This window comes from Columba livia, chromosome 23 (genome assembly GCF_036013475.1).
Source record: "Columba livia isolate bColLiv1 breed racing homer chromosome 23, bColLiv1.pat.W.v2, whole genome shotgun sequence".
NCBI lineage: Eukaryota > Metazoa > Chordata > Aves > Columbiformes > Columbidae > Columba > Columba livia.
Window position 1 is genome coordinate 380,054 of NC_088624.1, and position 21,144 is coordinate 401,197.

Below are 21,144 nucleotides of genomic sequence, written 5' to 3' on the forward strand. Positions count from 1 at the left end.
TCGTCCCATCCCTGCTCCCCGTCCCCGCTCCCTGCCCCCGCTGTCCCATCCCCGCTGTCCCATCCCCGCTGTCCCGTCCCTGCTGTCCCATCCCAGCTGTCCCGTCCCCGCTGCTCCTCAGGACGCTCATCCAGCGCCTGGGAGTCATTGCGGGAGCGATTTTCTGCTGTCCAAACACCCCGTGTCACTGTTCCTCCGCCGCTGCCCCGGCATGCGCAGCCCCTTTGGGGGATAATTATGCCCCATCTGGAAACCTTTGGGAAGGTGTGAAGCTGCTAGGCAGAAAGATGACATATTTAATCAATTATTCCATTCATTAGCCCCGTCCTCAGCGCCTCGCCGTGCTAATTTGACAAGAGCAGCAGTTAAAGCAGCTTTTTAACCCCATTCGCCTCCCGTCAGCCTCGATGGGGGCTGGGGAGGGGATGGGCTGTGGGGTCGCACAGGGGGTGCACGGGGTGCTCAGCCAAACCCCGTCCTGCTGGGGATCATACAAAGGTTTTAAAAACACAGATAGATTTATTTTATTTCCAGTTAAAAAATGGGCAATGTTGGTGCAGATTTTGTTTTCTAGATAACTTGAATTTCCTGCGCGTTTAACCCCTGGACGCTGTGGGTTCGACTGCTCCGAGATAACCCAGGGGGCTGGTTTGTGGTCGGTGAGCCGCACGGTCCAGGTCTGGCCCAGGATGTCTGCGGGACTTCGGGGGACTCCCCCCGCACACACACAACGTGGAGCTGGGAAAGGACGACGCCCGGGACGGGACCCACGGGCCCCCCTGTGACCCCCATCCTGGGGACACGGACCCTGTGACCCCCATCCTGGGGACACGGACCCTGTGAACCCCATCCTGGGGACATGGACCCTGTGACCCCCATCCTGGGGACACGGACCCTGTGAACCCCCATCCTGGGGGCTGGGACCTTGTGAACCCCCATCCTGGGGACACAGACCCTGCGAACCCCATGCTGGGGACACGGACCCTGCGAACCCCATCCTGGGGGCTGGGACCTTGTGAACCCCATCCTGGGGACACGGACCCTGCGAACCCCGTCCTGGGGACACGGACCCTGTGAACCCCCATCCTGGGGACACGGACCCTGCGAACCCCCATCCTGGGGGCTGGGACCCTGTGAACCCCCATCCTGGGGGCTGGGACCCACGCCTGAGCCCCACAGCAAACGCCCGCGAGCAGGTGAGCAGAGGAAGGGGACGGAGTCACTGGGGTGTTACTGGTGGAACAGAAGCTTTCCAACAAACACTTAGAGAGAAAAACGTAGATTCTGTTGCCATTGCCCATGTCTGGCAAAATCGCAGTCCCTCCGCCAAAGCCCCGAACGCAGGCACAAAGTCCCTCACGCTCAGTGAACCGCAGCATCCCACAAAGCTGCTTTTCTCTATGTGGTCAACGCTCTGAAAAGAAATGATTTCAGTGATTTTTAAGAGGGAAAGGAGCAGTAAGTCAGAAAAGCTTTGACACCTCTAGCAACGGGCGTTCTCCACCGCGTCCCCGGCACTGGACGGCGCCGGGCCGGTGCTGCGGGCGGCCGCGGGGAGCGCGCTGTCGCTGCTCTCATTTGCTGACTTTGGTTTCTTGGGTTTCTGGTTTGCTTGTTTGTTGTTGTTGTTTTTTGTTCTCTGTGTGTTCCATTAGAAAGGATTGTTCAAGCCTCTGGGGCCAAATTCCCAGGCTGGACTTGAGCAAAACTCTCCGTGTGGGTTCTGCCAAACGAAGGAGCCGGGTCCTGCGGGAGGGAGCGCGGGGACGAGCCTGCACCGCGGCCCCTCCGGGACAGCCGGAGCCACCGTCGCTCCTGCCGGGCCGGAGGCAAAGCCCCGGGCGGGGCGCAGGGACAGCGCGTCACCCGCATGTCCCCACTCGGGGTCATTGGTGCAGGTGACGATCCCCGCAGCACGGCCGCTGTTTACATCTCCGGGGAAGCTGAGCTCAAGAAGGAGAAAAAAATGGTGCCAGTACATGTATAATTAACGTCCTATTAGGAGGCGCCGAGGAGTCTCCGGGGAGCAGGGTGTACGAGATCACTGCCTCCCCAACAGCGCTCGGGCACAAGTGTCCCCAAGCACGGCCTGGAGGGCCCAGAGGACCTGCCCTGGGGGACGTGGCATCGTCAGGGTCACCGTGGTGCTGGGACGTCCCTCCCAAGGGCCGGCTGTGCTTTGGGAGGACCGTCCATCCCGTCCCATCCCATCCCATCCCGTCCTGTCCCTGCAGCCGTGTTCCCACTCCAGAGGATGAGCCGAGAGCTCCTGGGCTCGGGGGACACGCGGCTCAGCAGAGCTGGTGCGGGGGACAGCCATGGGCTCGGGGTTCACCATCTCCTCCTCCTCCTCGGCCCTTTGGGCGTCCTCATCCCCGCTGGAAGGTCCTTGTCACCCTCAGAGACCTGCCCACATCCCACCACGTGCTGACACGGCTCACGGCGCCAACCCACAGCGACCCACCTGCCCGGCGTTATTGTTCCTCCCCCTGGCACCATCCCCTCGCAGCGGTGACACGAGAGCCTCCCTGCCCTGTCACCCAGGGCTCTCCCCGGCTGCCCTATTCAAAGGGAAGAAAAGCAGGTTTGTGGCCAGGTTTGAGGGTAAATCACAGGATTTCGCACCGCTGGCTCCATCTCCCTCCCTGCAGGTGCGATTCCCACCAACACCTCCCACCGCGGCCGCGCTCCAGCTCCCACATTAGTCACAGTTCACTGGGCGCTGAATGGGGCTGGAATTCCTTAATCCACCTGCGGAGCTCTCCCGTAACCCAAGCCCCGGCACAAAGCCGGCAGCACGCCGCTCCCGCCCCCGCGGACACCGGCCGGCGAGGGGCTCGGCCGGGCTTTTGTCTCAACACCGGTTTGGAAAATTCCACCTGGCCGCGGTTGGGCTTTCCAGGGATCCCGTTTCATCCCATTCACAGCCCAAGGTGTGCGGGGGCTTGGGTCCAGCTGCCACCTCGCCCTGAGCAGCGAAGGTGACCGGGGGGGCTGGAAGCGTTTAACAGGAAAATGTCGATTCATTGCAAATAACAGTTTTTGCCAGGAACGCATCTGCTCACTTTGGTCTGGGCAGAACTTCCCATCAAAATATTGCAGAGGTGCATGTGTCCATCCCATAAGAAGCAGCAGCTTGGGCATTCACGTGGGACAAGGGAGCCCCCGGTTCCCCCACCAGCTGGATTTGTCCCCAATCTGAGACCTGGAAGCACGAGGGTCCCCGTCCCGCAGCCCTCGCAGTCACGGTCGCGTCCGAGCCGCAGAGGTGCTGGGACTGGTACCCGCTGACACCCGGGTACCCACTCACACCCGGTACCCACTCACACCCGGTACCCGCTGACACCCGGTACCCGCTGGGACACGGTACCCGCACCCGGGGCAACAAGAGCTCGTCACAGGGTGCATGGGCGAGCTTCAGCCTCATGGCCCAGGCAGCCGCATCCCATCCTCTCCCTGAGCAGCTCAGCCCCGAACCCAGCTGGCCAAGGAGCAGAGTCCCCAGCCCTTGCGCAGGCAGAGAGGAGCTGCCCCCAGCCCGAGGGCAGAAGGTGGAGTTTTGTGTTAAAGGTGGCAACACCTCAGCTCGCTGAGCTGCCAGGGCTTGGTGACGGTGGTGACATCGCAGCGCCTCTGGATGGTACCTGATGGGCAGGATTCCTGCAGAGCATCTGTCTGACAGAGCCGAAGATCAAAGGCGACAGGGCCGAGCGCGTGTGCAGCTGGACCAGAACGGCCCCGGTGCCAGCCAGGACCGCGGCAGGGGACACGCACAGCGGGGCGGACACCCGCCCACCACGGGGCAGGACCAGCCGCTCACTGCGGACAAACCCGGGGCAGGTTTCCTGGTCTCCTCAGCTCTACCCGGAGGGCAGAGAAACAGGCACACAGGTCCCTGTCCTGTGCCGGAGAGTCAATCCAACGTTACCACTGAAAATCTCACACAGGAGAACAACTCCAGCCTGAGACTCCGGTTCTGCCCGGGAACCCCACGGGAAGTGGTTTGGGGATCACCTGGCCCCAGAATGAGCTCCCGCCTGCCCCTTTGTGTTCTGTGCTGCCATTTATGTGCTCGAGCATGACGATTCTGTCTGCACCACGCACCTTCATATTTTCATAACTTACTGTTTAAAAGTCATGCTGTCTCAATAGCTCTCTAAAAGCTTTGCTCGCCCAGCAGAGCCATCGGCAGCAATAGTGTCATGTGGCAGCGAGCTCTGCAGATCAACCGCACACCGCTTCGTGTCACTTCATCTGGATGGGGACGTGGGGACGGGCGGGAGCTGCTGGCAGGGCCCCCGCGCGCCCCACGCGCCCCACGCGCCCGCACAGTGCGCTGCATTCCTCACATTAGTCACCCTGTTTGCCTGGGCTCTGTCCCTCTCGGTTTCTCCTGCTCCAGCGCACACACCCATGGGAAGGCGGCGCCTCCTCAGTCCCGTCACCTGCCGCGGCACACGGGACAGGCAGCGCGATGCCGCCCGCGATTGGGACAAGGACGCAACGGCAGGGTGTGCACCGCGCTCAGGATCCTTATCTTGCCGAGGGAGAGAGGAAGTGCAGGGCACTGAAACTGGGAGCTGGGAATTGGTTGGGGAGCACGATCACCCCGCACAGCCCTGCGGGGGCCACGGGTACTGGATGCTGCGGCCAGCCCCTCCGAGCACTCCTGCACGTGCCATCCTGCAGGACACCCTGAACGAACGGCACGCTCTGGGTGAAGCTTGGCTCCCTCCACCCGTTCTGTCGCTGCCATCGCGGGTGGCGATGGAAAAGGCCACTCAGCACAGGAGGAAGGTGGAGCAACCCCGGCAAACCGGGGCGGCCTCCCTGGGTCCCTCCCGTCGCTCAGCTCAGCTCAGCACAGCCCAGCTCAGCCCAGCTTGGCTCAGCACAGCCCAGCTCAGCCCAGCTTGGCTCAGCTCAGCTCAGCTCAGCTCAGCCTGGCTCAGCACAGCCCAGCTCAGCTCAGCCCAGCTCGGCTCAGCTCAGCTCAGCTCAGCCCAGCTTGGCTCAGCACAGCCCAGCTCAGCTCAGCCCAGCTCGGCTCAGCCCCACAGCTGGAGCCGACGGCGGATCCTCCCGCATCCCGCTCATGGCTGATAACCCAAAGAAATGAAACTGGAAACGGCGCATCCATAAAGGCCAACGGCCGAGTTAGTTTTGCTGTGTGATAACCAGAAAAGCACCTGTTCGAGACAAACAAGGGTGACACGGTCACGCTTTCCACGCAGGCTGGGCTGTGATTAATCCCCGAAGCGGCAGGGAAGCGCGGCCAAGCGCAGGCGGCCTTTGATGTGCAGCTTGGGGATTGCTGAAACCAAAGCCGTGCCGGGGCTCCGGGGCGGCCGGAGGAGAGGAGGAGGAACAGCGGGCAGATAGTCGACCTGTCTGTGCAGCGCGTTGTACAGCTCACCCGCTGGACTCAGAGCGATGCCTAAGGTACATAACAATAATAAAAAGATGCTACAGAAATTTAATTTAATTTAATTAAAAAAGAAAAAAAAAGGCTGATGAGCAGAAAGGATTGTCCCAGGAAACTTCCCCTTGCAAGGCCCTGGCTTTTCTAAACGCAGCTCCTCAAGGGGGAAGGCGAGATGGGGAAACCCAACACAAATCTGGCCATTTCCCAGCATGTGGGGGGCAGGACATTAGCCCCCGCTCCCACCCGAACCCCCGGCCCAACCTCGCTGCTGAGCCCGAGCCCTGGCGCTCTGGACTGAGCACAGCGCAGGCGCCGGATCGGAACGGAGCCTGGCGGGTGGGTGACCCGACGGGGGTTTCCTTCAGCAAGCTCGTGGAAGGAATCGCAGCAACTCCGCCATTGAGGTTTAGCCGAGATAAAGCAGGGAAAGCAAACTGCACCTGTGCTTCACAGGGAGACGCTGAACCCCAGCGGGCTCTGTGATCTCCATCCTTCTCTCGACGTGTCCCAACGTCCTTCAGCTGTCTGAGCTTCTCTGGTGGGATGCTCTTGAATCTGGAAAAAAGAAAAAACCCCAAAGTATGAGACTGTGAAGATTCCAATCCCAAACAAAACACAGCGAAACCTGGTACGGGCTCCTTCATGAGCCCCAGACTGGAGCCGGGGGTGCTTGGTGGCACAGGGAGGATGTGGCTGGACGCGGCTCGTCCGTCCCGCAATGCTCCCACGGAGAGCGTGGCAGAACCAGGACTCGGTTCTCCATGAGATGACCTCGACTCTTCTCTTTTGGGGCGGGGGGGGCACTTATTAGCCAGGATGGTGCAGACTGGTTCAGGAAAACAACCTCACCCCTACCCAACACCCAGAGCCTGCACCCGCTTCCAGAGCAGAGCCTTTGCGGTTCTACAAAGACTGGATGTCCTCTGAATTTCAAATGTTCTTCCAGTTCTCTTCCAGGACCAACAGGAAATGTGCTGAAACACCGTGAGAAAGCTTGTTCTGTGGTTACGTCTGGCCTTAACCAGAAACAGAAGCGCCAGGAGGTGGGATGAGAGTGCTTGAAATCCCTCCAACTTCCCGTTACAAACGCTGAAGGTCTGTGCGCTTCAGATGAACTTCTGGATGCTCCCACCGGGCTTTTGATGTCTGCCCTTCCCTCCCTGCTCGGCGCTGAGAACAGCAGAGCACCGGCGAGCGGCCGGAGCGGCGGCCCCGGGGCGGCGCCGTGTCCCTGCGCCATGGAGCCTGTGCCGTGTCCCTGCGCCGTGCCCCCATGCCATGGAGCCCATGCCATGTCCCCCGCGCCATGTCCCTGTGCCATGGAGCCCGTCACGGCCCAGACACGCTGTTCCAGCTCCCGCCGCCGCCACAGTGCAGCTCCCTGCACGTGGCCAAGGGCCATGTCCCTGCTGAGCGCTCCCAGCAGTTTGTGCACTGGGGACCCTCATCACGTCCAGCGGGATGACACCCAAACCAGCGCCCATCCCTCCACTCTGGGCTCTGGATCATCACCTCTTCCTGTGCCAAAGGGCTCCAGGAGGTTCAGTCAAGAGTTCACCTCTTGGTTGGGTGAGGGAGGAAATGCAGAGGAGGGAACCCAGAGCGGACACTCTGAACACACATGGAATGGCATCTCTAACGCCTGCGGTCACCTCGTCTAACCCTCTGCACCTGCACCGTGAGACATGGCGAGGACAGCCCAAAGGCCTCGCGGGAGGCTCCGAAAGCCCAAGCCATGGGGGTTTCGGCACCGGCTCTTATGTGAGCACCGAGGCCGGGTGATTCCAAGCACCAGCAGCTCCCTCTGCGGGCTGGGGACAGCAGCGGTGACCTCCCCCAGGAGGGTGGCTCAGAGCCCCAGCAGCGTGAGTCATGCTCTGGAATGGCCGCTCTCCCCATCTGCCCAAGAGGAAGGCTCTGGTGACCGTCCCCTTCCCTTGGCAGCTCCAACGCCCCGTGCTGGTGGGGTGAGCCCTGGCCCCGAATCCTGCAGGGCTGCCGAGAGCGAAGGAGGTCAGCGCTTCTGTGGATTTAACCCCAAAAACCTCAAGTAATGACGCTGTCCCTAAAGCAGAAGGTCCATCAACGCTCCTGGAATTTCTCGTTCAAAACAATGCGTCACTGGCGGAGCAGGAGAAGGACCAGCTGTGGTGACTCGTCACCTGCCCGGCACCCCGGGCACAGGTGGGGTGGCCGTCCGTGGTCCGTCCCTCGGCTTCCTGTTTGCTCTGCCCACAGCGCCGTCCCGGGGCGCCCAGAACGGCCCTTTCCTGCACACCCAGGAGTCCTGTTTGATTAGGAGCCGGTTACCTGGATACGACGCCTCATCAAAGGGAATCCTGCGCTGGTGGCATCCCATAGATGTTTGGGTAATTGCAGGTTCCTGCTGCTTGGAGCCCGTTCAACCTCCGGCCTCAGCTCTGTGGGAGGTTTTGTGAGAGCAGCGCTGCACGCAGAGCGCAGGGGGAAGAGCAGCGACCTTCCCGAGCTCCACGGGCACAGTGCCAGCACAAAGCTGCCATAAATGGGCCCAAGAGCCGGCCTGTAGGGCCAGCAGCTGCCTGGCTCGGGGAAGCGGTGGCGCTGCCCGGGAGCTGCTGGAGCCACGTCCGAGCTCCCGTGGCCCCACGTCACCCCCGCCAGACCCACCTGCGTCCCCGCGCCGGCAGGTCCGTGTGTGCCGCACCTCGGGGATGGCGCTGCCAGAGCCACCGCCGCACACTGGCCGCTCAAGCTCACCGGCTCCAATTCACCAGCCACAGGCTTTCCCGGGTGACCCTTCCTCCTCCTCCTCCTCCTCCTGGACGTCACTGGTCCTGCTACAAGAAAAGAAAGTGAAATTAATCTGACTTCACAATTTGGAACAGCTCATACTGCCTTGTCTAATTTTACTCTTTCCCAGGCCAAACCTCCCCAGCCAAAGTACTTATTTAATTACTGTATTTTCTATAATCATCTGCTAGCAGCCCATAAATGCAAGTAAGGCACCAGGCTCCAGTTAGCAGTCACCAGCGAATTATGATGCACTTGAAATAAAGAATCACTTAAGACCAGGATGGCTGGCACCCTTGAGACATCGGCTATTATCTAATTTCAACCTATTTGGTAATAACCTCAACCTTTCCTACGAATGCAGGGAAAGCGCTAATGCTCGAGGTCTGAGACACTAATAGCTTGATCTGGCTCTTATTTGCACCGCTATAAACAGGAACCAACGGCCTGGAGTCCACGCAGGTGAATAGCGGGGGCCGGGGGCAGCTGCGGCGCTGCTGGGGATGGCACCTTTAAGCGGCCGAGGGGATGGGATGTGCTTTTGGCAGGGCCAGGTTTAGGCAGGATTGAGCCCGGCTTAGGGAGAAGGCGCTGGAGTGGCCCTTTCCAGCACCTGGGGATCAGCGCGATCCCAAACGTCACACCCTGCGCATAACTCATCGGGAGGGTGGAGGTGGGAGCAGAAACATTGAGCAATAACCAGCTGTTCCATTTTGGGAAGAGTTTCAGGATTTTGAAATTTCTACCTCTTTCAGAAAGGAAAGAAACCAGAAAATGGGGCTGACGCTTCCCCAAGCCCAGAGAAAGGAGCGGATCTCCGTGGCAGCCGCGCGCAGAACCCGCTGCTCCAGGGCTGGCAGCCGAGGTTCAGCACAGTCCGGCCAAACGCGATGCCTGTTTCATCCGACACCGTGACAACGGCTTTTCTGGAGTGATTTCTTCTCAAAGGTCAGATGCTTTTGAAAAATCTTTTCTTTCTGGCTTCTCAGCACTTTTTTTCCATCAAGAGGTTCTTAGAGACAGAGCTGGAGTTGGCCGAATCCTGTTGGTTCTCCATGGCTTGCTGGGTGGCTCCTGAGATCAGACTTTCCAGCTGGAGACAGGCTGGAAAGCAGCATCCAGTTGGAGGACAATGTTGCTGTAAGGCCAGGTTTCTATAAATTGGACATTAATAAGTTCAGGCTAGAATTGAGCAGGTTCCTTATCAGGCTCTGAGCCTTTAATGTATGTGAGAAACACGAAGGGTGGCGGTTGTTTCACCTTCAGAAGTTCAGAGGAGGGATGTCTGCACCCCGGGCTCTGTCTGCGCAGACAACGGGCTCCGGCGCCTCCCCGGCCGAGCGCGGGGACAGAGACCCTGGAGACGCCAGTGTCTGCGAGGACAGAGCAGGAGCGGGAGCCCTCGGGTCCCCAGGCAAAGCCACATCCACGCATGGGAAGCAGCACAGGCTGTGTCATGTCTGAGCACATCGCCGAGTGTCCCTGGTGACACCCCAGCCCGCGACAGGCGACACGTGGGGATAAAAGGCAGCAGGATGGCCCAGGGCAGAACACAGCCCAGCAACGTGGAGCAGAAACAGCAAGGGCTCCATTAGCTTCTTAAGGAGAAAAAGGAAGGGCCTGGAGCTGCAGGGACGAGGAACCCTCATGCACGTGAGCTGGTGTCAGCTCAGACCCATCTCCTCTTCCCAGCTGGAGAACTGGAACAATCGCGGACACCTGGGATGGGGAATCGTTCTGCTCTGCCTCGCGGGGGTTGTGGGACACCAGCCCACGCTGCTGGCGGCCAGGGCCGGGACAAACACCGCCCGCCTTCCCAGCCCGCGGTGACCAGCCGCCCCCAGCAGTGCCACATTGCACACAGGCGGGTGTCACCACGCCACCCCATCCTGTGCAGAACGAGTTTACGGGCCTGACGCAATCCCAGCGGGCGGCGGGTCCGCGGCAGCATTCCTGGGCGCGCAGTCACGCCGCTGGACGGGCCGCCCGGCATCGCGCCCGGCCACAGCCCCCCCGCTGCGGGGAAAGGGGCCGCGGGGCCGGGAAGGGGCGCCCGGCCCAGCTCTGCCGCGCTGCCCTCGCGTGGCACAGGTGGTGCTCGTGTTGCCCGAGATGTGCGGCTGGCCCGGGGAGCGGGACGGGACACGGACCAGCTCACGTGCCGCGTCAACGCCCCTTCTGCAGCCAAGTACAGGACACCAGAAAACTCCCATTTCCTTAATTTAACAGGAGCCACAGGGATTTTGAAGGAGTGGGAGGCATTTTCTTGGTCCTCATTTCAGAGCATCACCATGTGCATAATGATCTGAATTCGACCCCTAATCCACCCCAGTTCAGGCATAATTCCCACAGATGGTATTGAAGCTGCAGCCCCAGATACCACCAACGAGCTGAATCCATTGCATCAGCTGTTCTCTTCAGCATAGATGTAACCGGTTTTGTTAACAACAGTGCGCTTGGTCCATCTGCAGAGGGATCACGGAGCCACCAGCAGGTCGGCTGGTGAGAGACGGAGCAACACGCAAAACACAAATCACTGCCAGCTCACGGAGCCACCGCGGGAACTCGAGCTCCGCGCCCGGCAACCGCTTCATTCTGCATGACCACGGGGTCCCGGCGCTTTCAGCGAGTTTGGCTCCCACCGAGGTTTCAAAGAAGTGGCTGCAATTCATCAGGTGCATTTTCAAAAACATGATGGGAGTTGCCAGGACCCAAGCCCTTTGGAAAACCTGGTCTCACCTTGAAAAACCAGCTCCCATCTCTGGAAAATCTGGTCCCCACAAAGCACGGATCCCTTCTCCCCTTGCGCGGCGGAGCAGACTGTCTGCCCCCATCTCCCCGCCGGAGTTAAACCCTCAAAGCTGATCTGGAAACTTAAGTTCTGGGCTGCCAGATAAGGAGTGTGAAATGGCAGGGGAGCGATGGGCCGGGCTGGGCACCGCAGCACCGCAGCACGGGTGACAGCTGCTGGTGGCAGCGCCTGCCGGTGACTCAGCGGCGGGTTCTCCCGTCCTCTCTCCGGGCTCTTCCATCAGCTGCTCGCTGGTTCCTCACCCGGCAGGCTCTGAGTCACCCGCAGGAACCTGCAGAGAGCAGCTCTGGTCCACCTGACGCCCCATCATGCAGCCACCAGCTCTGCCCGTGGAAACTGACACTCATGGAGGGGAAAAATAGGAGAGGAAGGAGCCTGCAGTATTTGAAAAGCAATGAGAGGAGTTTCTAGCCTGAAATAATTCAATGCACAGATTACGAGGGGGAAGAACATCCCTGGGATGGACGGGCAGTTCACGGCATTGCTGTGTAACGAACCGCTGAGGGTTTGATGCTTGTGCGAGATCCTGCAGAGTCTCCGATCTCAGCGCTGCCATCGCTGCTCTGGGGGGGTTTGCCCAGACCCTTCCTGTGACAGCTCCCGGCCACGCCGCCAAACGGGCACGGGGCAGGGACAAGGTCCCGTCAACCACAGGGAAATGGGAGTGATATGTGTTTGCCACTCTCATTTCAGAAGGAAGCAAATCCAGTGATGGAGGCAAACACTAGCCTATATTGGCAGAAGAAGCTAAAACAGCATAGGAAATGGAAACTGGTTTGTGTGATGCTTTACATCCCTCGCTATGGAAAAAGCCCGCTGTGCAAGCCCGTGCACTGGAAAACCATTGGGTCCCTGCAGTTTATTGAACGTTTAATAACCTCCTTCCTACTCGAGCTGGCAGCAAAACGTCTGCTGACTGAACCAAGACCAGAGCAGCGGATCTGAACCGAGATTAACGAACGTCTGTCCAGCAGGCGCCTTGTTGGGGCGAGAGGGACCGTGAGCTCCCGCAGCCCCCAGCGGCACAACCAAGGGCACCAGAAGAGCCTTTGGCGCTGGTCGCCACCCGCCCCGCACGGCGGGTGCTCCACGGGCACGGTCGCGCTCTCCGAGGCTCTGGGCTTTCACGCCGTCTCCCGCCCGGCGCTTGGGAAGCTGCACAAGGACCGAGGCGGGTTGCCGAGGCGGTGAGTCAGGCGCGCAGGCTGTGGGGGAGCGTGGCGGGGAGCACCATCCGTGTTCCTCGTGCTGTGCTGGAGGGAGAGCGCGGCCGTCGCAGGAGGCGATGGGTCAGCACTCTGGCATCTCACAGATTGTGTTCAGGAATGTTTTAGGCCAACACAGTGACACAGATCTCCAAGTACCTGACCTATTTCCCCTTCGGTCCTTTGTCAGAATCGCCCTAAGGACCAACAAAGATGTTTAACCTGAATAGCTTCAGCAATACCCACACAACACCTGATCTAAGTGGGTCGCACTGTGGAATGGGTCTGTATCGGGACCTTCCAGCCACATGCCCCGGTGCCAACACAAAATGGGACTCTGGCTCCCAATGTCTGCTGTTGCAATAAATAAATCTCCCCTGAGTAACCAGGAGGCAGCCAGAGAGGTGAGCTAACGCAGCAAAGCCCCGTCCTGCGGGGGCCGAGGGCCGGCGGCAGCTCCGTGCTCCCCTCGCCGCTGCTCCCAGGACACGCAGCTCCTGCATGGGGACGGGAGGGCGAGACAGCGAGAGGGAAGCAGGTGTGTGAGAAGCTCAAAATGCGGCATTTTGCACTTTGCAGTGCTGATCCTCCGCTGCGGGGAGCACGGACGCAGCGCCGAGCCGAGGGACCAGAGGAGGGCTGGCCGGGGGCTGAGCAGGGGCTCTTTGCCACGAATGGGCACCGGGTCCTGTTGACACACACATTCAGGGGTCCCAGGGGAATCATTTGATGTGAGCCAGTGACCCTTGGAGATCTGCTCGCTTCAGCATGATCTTCAACAAAGAACAAGGAACCCCTTAGACAAGCCTTGGACTTGGAAACCAGGAGCAGCGATGGAGTAACTGGCTCTGGTGCTGCGTGCCAGAGGGGACCGGCAGCGGGTGCCGCTCCCAGAGCAACAGCCACTGCCCATGGTGGGACCGGCGCCCGGCACGTGGTGCCACGGGCAGCAGCCCGGCCTCGCCGCACCAGGAATCGCTAGATCTGAGCAAAAGTGCCGCCCGCTGAACTGCAAGCAATGCCAAGAGCTCCCGTCGAGCAAACTCAGCTGTCCGGGCTCCATCCCCCAGCCAAACCCAGACTGAGCACTCGATGGCGCTTCCAGGTCGCCAGGATAACGCAGAAACCCGGCCCGCAGCAGCACAAGTCAGCACCCAAACCGGTGTGTCAGCACCAGGCAGCTCCGCGGTGCTGCCGGCGCGAACGCGGCTCCGGTGGCCCTGGCAGGGCCGGTGCTGCCGGCGGCGGGCAGAGCCGGGCCCGGCGTGCCCAGCGCGTTGTGCTGCCCGCGTGACGTGCGGCTGTGTCAGCACGAGCGTGTTGTGGCGTGAGGCGACATTGCGATGTCCTCCATGACATCGGCCGGGACGAGGCCCCCGAGCAGGCGTGCCCTAAGTCACAGGGATTACAACACACCCCCCAGAACAACCCCCACGTGCCAGCAGCCGGGCAGCTCAGCTCAGACCCCAGCCCAGCATCCTCCAACCGCAGATAATCACCCCCTGACCCAAAACGCACCTCGCGGTTCGCTCCCAGTTAACCCTTCCCAGCCACGCTCAGCAGCTTTGCTTCCTCCCTAAAAATCTGGAGGGGCTCTCAGGCCAGGGGGTGCTGCTCAAGGGCAGTGCTGGAAAGCCGGGGTGAAAGGAGGTAAATTCCCTCCAGCGACCGAGAGGCCTGTGAGGTTTATCTTCCCGCGTCCTTATGCACGTGGAAGCTGCACAACAGGTAGAAACCACCAAGGGGACACGGACACCTGTAGAGTCTCGGGGCCGCAGCGGAGGACTCATAATGGTGCGATGCTGGGTAGAACTTCACATCCAGGGACAGACGAAAGCCGCCCCTGCTGCAGAGACAGAGCGGAGGCTTCGGGACATGAGCAACACAGGGTCAGCACGGGCTCCGGACCCGGCACCGAGCAGGGTCCGTCCCGGTGTGTGGAGCCCCCGCCCTGCCCAGGCGATGCTGCCAGCACCGGAGCCGGGCTGCCTGCCCCTTGGTGAGGGTGCCCACAACTCCTGGGCCGGGACCCTCGTCGAGGATACAGTACCCATGGGATTTGCCTGCTTTATGGGCAATTATCGCCATTAAAGTGCAGTACTCGCAGGGGAGCCACCTTGGTTTGGACTCTAGGCCTTCCAAGGAGAGCTCAGCAACATCAAACCCAAACCCCGAGTGTTAAAGCAAAACCCAGAACAGATTAACGGACAAAACCAGCACAAGAATCCTTCCCCTAAACAGAACCCCAGCTGGGAAACGTCCTCCAGACCCCGCGAGCAGCTGAGGGAGGGCTGGATCCCGCTCGTCAGCGAAGATGCTCCCAGAGCAGCCGCCCCAGCACAGACACCAGGTCCCGGCAGCGCCCGGACCCACAGGCAGGGAAGGGTTAAGAGCCGGATGGGTGCCCGTCATCGCGCCCTGGCTGCGCCCCAAGTCGCGGCTGGGGCCTGGGCGCCTGCCGGGGCTGCGGGTGGAGCCCTCTAACCACAGGGCAGCCTCGCCTCATTCCTGCCCAGCCCCAGCGCTGGCACCGGAGCGCTGCCTCCTGCCGGGCCCGGCCGCGCTGGCCGGGAAATCTCCTTACGGAGGAGAAACGGGCTGCGGCGCCAGGAGCCGAGGGCTTGGCACTGGCGGGTGTTTTGCTGGAGATGTTTAGGAGCGCGTTGAAATTGCCAGCTTGCATCTCCTCAGATGTCTGAGCAATATCCTAGCACGGAATTAGGCAGGTAATAAGGGCTTGAAAGCAGGAACAACCACAGCTGGATTAAGATACAGGCACTCTGGGCCTTTGCTCAGCGCCCTGGCTCATGGAGACTCGGGATGACATCAGTCTTCGCTTTCGCTTAGCACAAGCGTTTCTGGCACTGTTTGCAAAGAGAAGCTGGAAGGAGAACTGTGCACTTGCCCAAGTTCAAGGGCAGGGTCCAGCAGAGGGACAAGCAGCAGTTGGCATTGCTGCAGCCAGGAAAGGCCCACGGGCACAGGCCCACGGCCCCGTGTTACCGAGGTGGCTAGGCTGGGACGGCACCGGCAGGGCTGCCACTGCCACGTGGACACGCTGCACCGGGGGGCTCTGGGACAAGCCCAGGAGGTCTCAGGGGTGCTTGATGGTTTCCATCAGCCCCAGGAATGACCAGAGGGTGCAGGGCTGGACGCCCACCGCTGGCATCCACCAGCCTCTGCCCTCACCTTCCATCTGCTCGTTACCAGAGCCACAGGGCTGGCCCTGAACCTTCTGCCCTGGCAGAGCCTGGAGTGTCCAGCCCCACTGCAGCCAGGGATGGTGCCACAAGTGCCAGAGCACAGCGGGCGAGGCTGACGGACCCGCGGCGCCCGGGGGCAGCTGGGGGCGCGGACACGTGCGGCACCGGGCGGGGGACGTTCAAGGTGCACAGACACGCTCAGCTCTGGTGCTCCCTGCGCTCACCAAGGCGGGGTTACCACACACACGCTGGGTTGGGGGTGGAACGTGTCACCCGCGTGCTGGAACAACAGGCGGTTTCCTTGGGGGTCCCTGTCGGTCAGACAGGGCCAAACGCCGATGCTGGAAGGGTCCAGAGGAGGAGGGGGATCAGCAGCCCAGGCCTGCAGGTCCCCCACTAGCTCCAGGTCCCTGTGCAAGCACAACAGATGAAGGCTGGTTATAATTGACCCCAATTGCTCAAATAGCCGCAGCTGCGGAGGACTTGGTTAAATAGCTGCCTCCGAATCTGCTCTGCAGGGACCCAGGTGTCCTGGTCCCCATGGCTGGGACACAAACCAGGAGCAGCTGTGTCTCCCAGGTCTCAGTGTGAGAGGTTCAGCAGCCCCAGACCAGGTTCCGGTTCCCCTGCACGGACACCAGAGCAGCTGCCGGCGCAAACCGCGCAGCCCGCCGGCCGGACCGCATGGTGCCGCTGGCTGCGTGGGGCCCTGGCTGCGGGGAGACCCGCTCGGCTTCCTCCCTTCAGAAAAAGGTTAAAAACAGCTCAAACTTCACAAGTGCCATTTCAGGGACCATCTGGGCACCCGCAGGAGGCAATGAGATCTGCCTCGTTCCTGAGCAATTGTAAATTTGTGTTGATCACGGGGTTTCATGGCAATTCTGGGGGATTCCTGTCATCAGAACAATCATGTAAAAAATGACAATATCTTATTTATATCAAGCTCTTCAAAGTTTTGACTGTATGTAGAAGTGAGAAACTCCACTAAATCTTTGCTTTAAAAATAAAAGCTTCAGTCGGCACATTTTTGTTTTCTGCTTTTAGTCCCATGGAACGTTCACTTTGGGTTCACCCAGAACAACGGGAAAGACCCTGAACAGAGTGAAATCTCCAAGTGTGCGAAGCTCTAACCGGGCTGGCTTGTCCTCGTCCGCACCACGTACCCCGTCTGTAAAACCAAGCCTGCGAAGGGCGCTCGGTTTAACCTGGACGGGGCTTGTATCTCGGCCTGCTGGCGGCTCTGAGCTGTGACTCCTCTGCACTTAAAGCGGAGGAAATTGTACCTCTGCAGTCATGTCCATATAATCCCCGGTCTGGTTATCGTTACCGCGGTGCACACACCCCAGCCAACACGGCCTGTTCGCGCTCCCTGACCAGAGCCACCGCGGTCACAACGCGTCCCTGCCACCAGAACCGTGCCACAGCCACCGGGCCCCGCTGGCGACAGCGGAACAGCTTTCTGCCCTGTGCCGCCGCTCCGCTGCGCTTCCCGCGCTGCCGCTGGAGCGGGAGCAGGATCAGCGGGTCACTGGGCAGCTGCCAGGACACCCCGGCACCACGAGCCCCCGCGCTGGTTCTGTCCAAGCCCCACGAGCACCGGGGCACACGCACAAGTGTCCCCAGCCGCACCGGCGGCGCGGCACGGCCGTGGTCCCCGTCAGCAGGGAAGGTGTCCCGTCCACCCGCAGTTCCGCCGGTCCCACCGCGCGGCCCCGCGTGCCGATTCCTGCTCCCGGCTTGTCCCTCCGCTGGTGCCAGCCCGACGCGGTGCCGGCGTCACCCTGGTCCCCGAGATGGTGTCAGGGAGAGGTTGTCCCGCTGGCAGCCAAAGATCTGCCACGGCCCTGCCAGAACTAACAACAAAGACAAATGGGCCCATCACCGAAAATGGCCCTTAATGGGCTGCAGGAGGGAGCCGCTGTCCCTGCTGGCCCAGCACCATATGTGAATTCTTCACTAATCACCCCAAATTGGTCCAATTTGTCCGAGAGCTGTGCAGGGCCCTGTGCACCAGCAGCCATGGAGCTTCAGCGTGAGCACAGCCCCGCATGGAAATAATTTTGCACTTGTGTGGATGCTTCCTGGGGCTCCAGCAAAAACGGGGGAAAAGAAGCAGCAAAGAGGGAGACGGAGCTTTCAGCTGCTCGACTGCGGCTTTTCATCGTTCTTCACTTAATGCTGCTTGTCTTGAGGAGGGAAAAAAGACAAGACTCTGAAGATATTGGATGTGAATGAATGAGACAGCGAGGTTCCAGGTGAGGGCTGACGGTAGCCTTGATCTAGCACTGGAGATAGGCTGAGCTTTACTGCCCACAGAACGAGACCTGACCCACGGCAGCTCCCGTGGGAGCCTGAGGGGGAGTCGTGGAATAGGAACATTGGGGCAAACGAGCCCTGAGGAAGAACTTTCATGGGCACAAGGACGTCTGAGGGGACAGCGAGGACCTCCTGGGACAGCGAGGACCTTCTGGGGACAGTGAGGACCTTCTGGGGACAGTGAGGTCCCTGCTAGGACAGCGATGTCCCCGCCGGGGTCCCCTGCAGACCTGGGGAGGGTGGCTGGTACCCAGAGCACCCGTTGCCCGCCCAGAGATTAAGTCGCACCTGCAGCCTGAATGGCACTGGGAAGAAAACAACCAGCTTCCCGCACCCTTTATTCAAAAATAAGCTCCTTAACCCCCTTCTAAAGGCTCCCACCGCCCAGCACCCCATGCAGCGTCACACCCGCTATTGAAGGCCGCTTTGTTCTGCCCCCACCTTGCCCTCACCTCTCTGCTGTGATCAGAGCTGTGGCTCTAATTATCCCGCTCCCTGCCTTCTGGACTATCAGGACATTCAATCAAAGGTCACCTGGGTCATCTTTCATTGGGAAGAAGAGATGTCACCAGGAAGGTAAGGTTTCGGAGCATCCTTTGATGCGGAGCGAGCAGGAATTAAGTGCGGCCCTGCTGGGCTGTTTGCTCGTGGCTGCTGGAGGACACTGACGGCTTTCTCTCTGGATTTCCTTTTTTTAACTTTATTGTTAACTGTCAAACCATTGAAGACTCTGCAGGTCCTGCAAGGACCAAGAGTGCTGTGACAGCATGGACAGCACTGCAGTGACGGCATGGACAGCACTGCAGTGACAGCATGGACAGCACTGCAGTGACGGCATGGACAGCACTGCAGTGACGGCGTGGACAGCACTGCAGTGACAGCGTGGACAGCACTGCAGTGACGGCATGGACAGCACTGCAGTGACGGCATGGACAGCACTGCAGTGACGGCATGGACAGCACTGCAGTGACAGCGTGGACAGCACTGCAGTGACGGCATGGACAGCACTGCAGTGACAGCGTGGACAGCACTGCAGTGACAGCGTGGACAGCACTGCAGCGACAGCGTGGACAGCACTGCAGTGACAGCATGGACAGCACTGCAGTGACGGCGTGGACAGCACTGCAGTGACGGCATGGACAGCACTGCAGTGACAGCGTGGACAGCACTGCAGTGACAGCGTGGACAGCACTGCAGCGATGGCATGGACAGCACTGCAGTGACAGCGTGGACAGCACTGCAGCGATGGCATGGACAGCACTGCAGTGACAGCGTGGACAGCACTGCAGTGACAGCGTGGACAGCACTGCAGCGATGGCATGGACAGCACTGCAGTGACAGCGTGGACAGCACTGCAGTGACGGCATGGACAGCACTGCAGTGACAGCATGGACAGCACTGCAGTGACGGCATGGACAGCACTGCAGTGACGGCATGGACAGCACTGCAGTGACAGCATGGACAGCACTGCAGTGACGGCATGGACAGCACTGCAGTGACGGCGTGGACAGCACTGCAGTGACAGCGTGGACAGCACTGCAGTGACGGCATGGACAGCACTGCAGTGACGGCATGGACAGCACTGCAGTGACGGCATGGACAGCACTGCAGTGACAGCGTGGACAGCACTGCAGTGACGGCATGGACAGCACTGCAGCGACAGCGTGGACAGCACTGCAGTGACGGCATGGACAGCACTGCAGTGACGGCGTGGACAGCACTGCAGTGACAGCATGGACAGCACTGCAGTGACAGCATGGACAGCACTGCAGTGACGGCATGGACAGCACTGCAGTGATGGCGTGGACAGCACTGCAGTGACAGCGTGGACAGCACTGCAGCGACAGCGTGGACAGCACTGCAGTGACAGCATGGACAGCACTGCAGTGACGGCATGGACAGCACTGCAGTGATGGCGTGGACAGCACTGCAGCGATGGCATGGACAGCACTGCAGCGATGGCGTGGACAGCACTGCAGTGACGGCATGGACAGCACTGCAGCGACAGCGTGGACAGCACTGCAGTGACGGCATGGACAGCACTGCAGTGACGGCGTGGACAGCACTGCAGTGACAGCGTGGACAGCACTGCAGTGACAGCGTGGACAGCACTGCAGCGACAGCATGGACAGCACTGCAGTGACAGCGTGGACAGCACTGCAGTGACGGCATGGACAGCACTGCAGCGACAGCGTGGACAGCACTGCAGTGACGGCATGGACAGCACTGCAGTGACGGCGTGGACAGCACTGCAGTGACAGCATGGACAGCACTGCAGTGACAGCATGGACAGCACTGCAGTGACGGCATGGACAGCACTGCAGCGATGGCGTGGACAGCACTGCAGTGACAGCATGGACAGCACTGCAGCGACAGCGTGGACAGCACTGCAGTGACGGCATGGACAGCACTGCAGTGACAGCGTGGACAGCACTGCAGTGACAGCGTGGACAGCACTGCAGCGATGGCATGGACAGCACTGCAGCGATGGCGTGGACAGCACTGCAGTGACGGCATGGACAGCACTGCAGTGACAGCGTGGACAGCACTGCAGTGACGGCATGGACAGCACTGCAGTGACAGCGTGGACAGCACTGCAGTGACGGCGTGGACAGCACTGCAGCGATGGCGTGGACAGCACTGCAGCGATGGCATGGACGGCACTGCAGCGACAGCGTGGACAGCACTGCAGTGACGGCGTGGACAGCACTGCAGCGACGGTGTGGGAGGAGATGGTTCCAGAGGTGTCTGAGCTCTGAAATCTTGCTGCACCCGCCCCTGGGCACTCCGCTGCAAGACTCTGCATAAGCGAATCTGAAAGGACAACACAAACAATAGAGAGGATTAAGAAAACACAATATATGAGGAAAGATTTTGTGTCTCCTCATGCCAGAAACTGCCATTCAGCCTTGGGCAAGGAGGCTGAAAAGTGCTATTGCTGCAGAGGTGCAAGAAAGTGAAGACTCACATCCACTCTGCGAAACGAGCGGACTGACGCGGCCCCGCCGCGCTGAGCCAGGCCAGGAGCGGGGACAGAAAGAGCCCTGCGAGAGCTGCCGGCCCACGGGGACCAAGGTCTGGGTTCCGCATCCCAGCGCCGCAGCCAAGGATGCTCCTGTATCCCAGCGCCGCAGCCAAGGGTGCTCCTGTATCCCAGTGCCGCAGCCGAGGATGCTCCCGCATCCCAGCACTGCAGCTGAGGATGCTCCTGTATCCCAGCTTCACAGCTGAGGATGCTCCTGTATCCCAGCACCGCAGCTGAGGATGCTCCTGTATCCCAGCACCGCAGCTGAGGATGCTCCACACGCCCCGGGCAGCCTCATCCCCAGAGGGTCGTGCTACAGATCTTTGCTGACGAGAGGGGACACTCACTTGTGCCCCTTTGCTCATGCAGAGAAAACTGGAAAATGT

The 21,144-nt window shown here is 60.4% G+C and overlaps 2 long non-coding RNA genes across 6 annotated transcripts; one reads left to right on the forward strand and one right to left on the reverse strand.

Annotated features, from left to right (window-relative positions):
• Positions 1-499: 499 nt before the first annotated feature.
• LOC110355451 (uncharacterized) lies at positions 500-9,172 on the reverse strand. 5 transcript variants are annotated; one of them, XR_010467678.1, is made up of 5 exons: positions 8,944-9,172; positions 8,075-8,244; positions 5,866-5,980; positions 3,645-5,437; positions 500-2,561 (listed from the first exon to the last, which is right to left on the reverse strand). It is a non-coding gene; the product is annotated as an uncharacterized LOC110355451 (long non-coding RNA). The 5 variants fall into 5 exon arrangements; XR_010467679.1 differs by lacking the exon at positions 8,944-9,172 and having other exon boundaries at positions 500-1,414; positions 2,465-2,561; positions 8,075-8,415; XR_010467681.1 differs by lacking the exon at positions 8,944-9,172 and having other exon boundaries at positions 500-1,414; positions 2,465-2,561; positions 5,190-5,437; positions 8,075-8,234.
• On the forward strand, positions 8,522-16,441 carry LOC110355436 (uncharacterized). The gene is made up of 2 exons (XR_010467682.1): positions 8,522-8,659; positions 8,953-16,441. It is a non-coding gene; the product is annotated as an uncharacterized LOC110355436 (long non-coding RNA).
• The last annotated feature ends 4,703 nt before the right edge of the window (positions 16,442-21,144 follow it).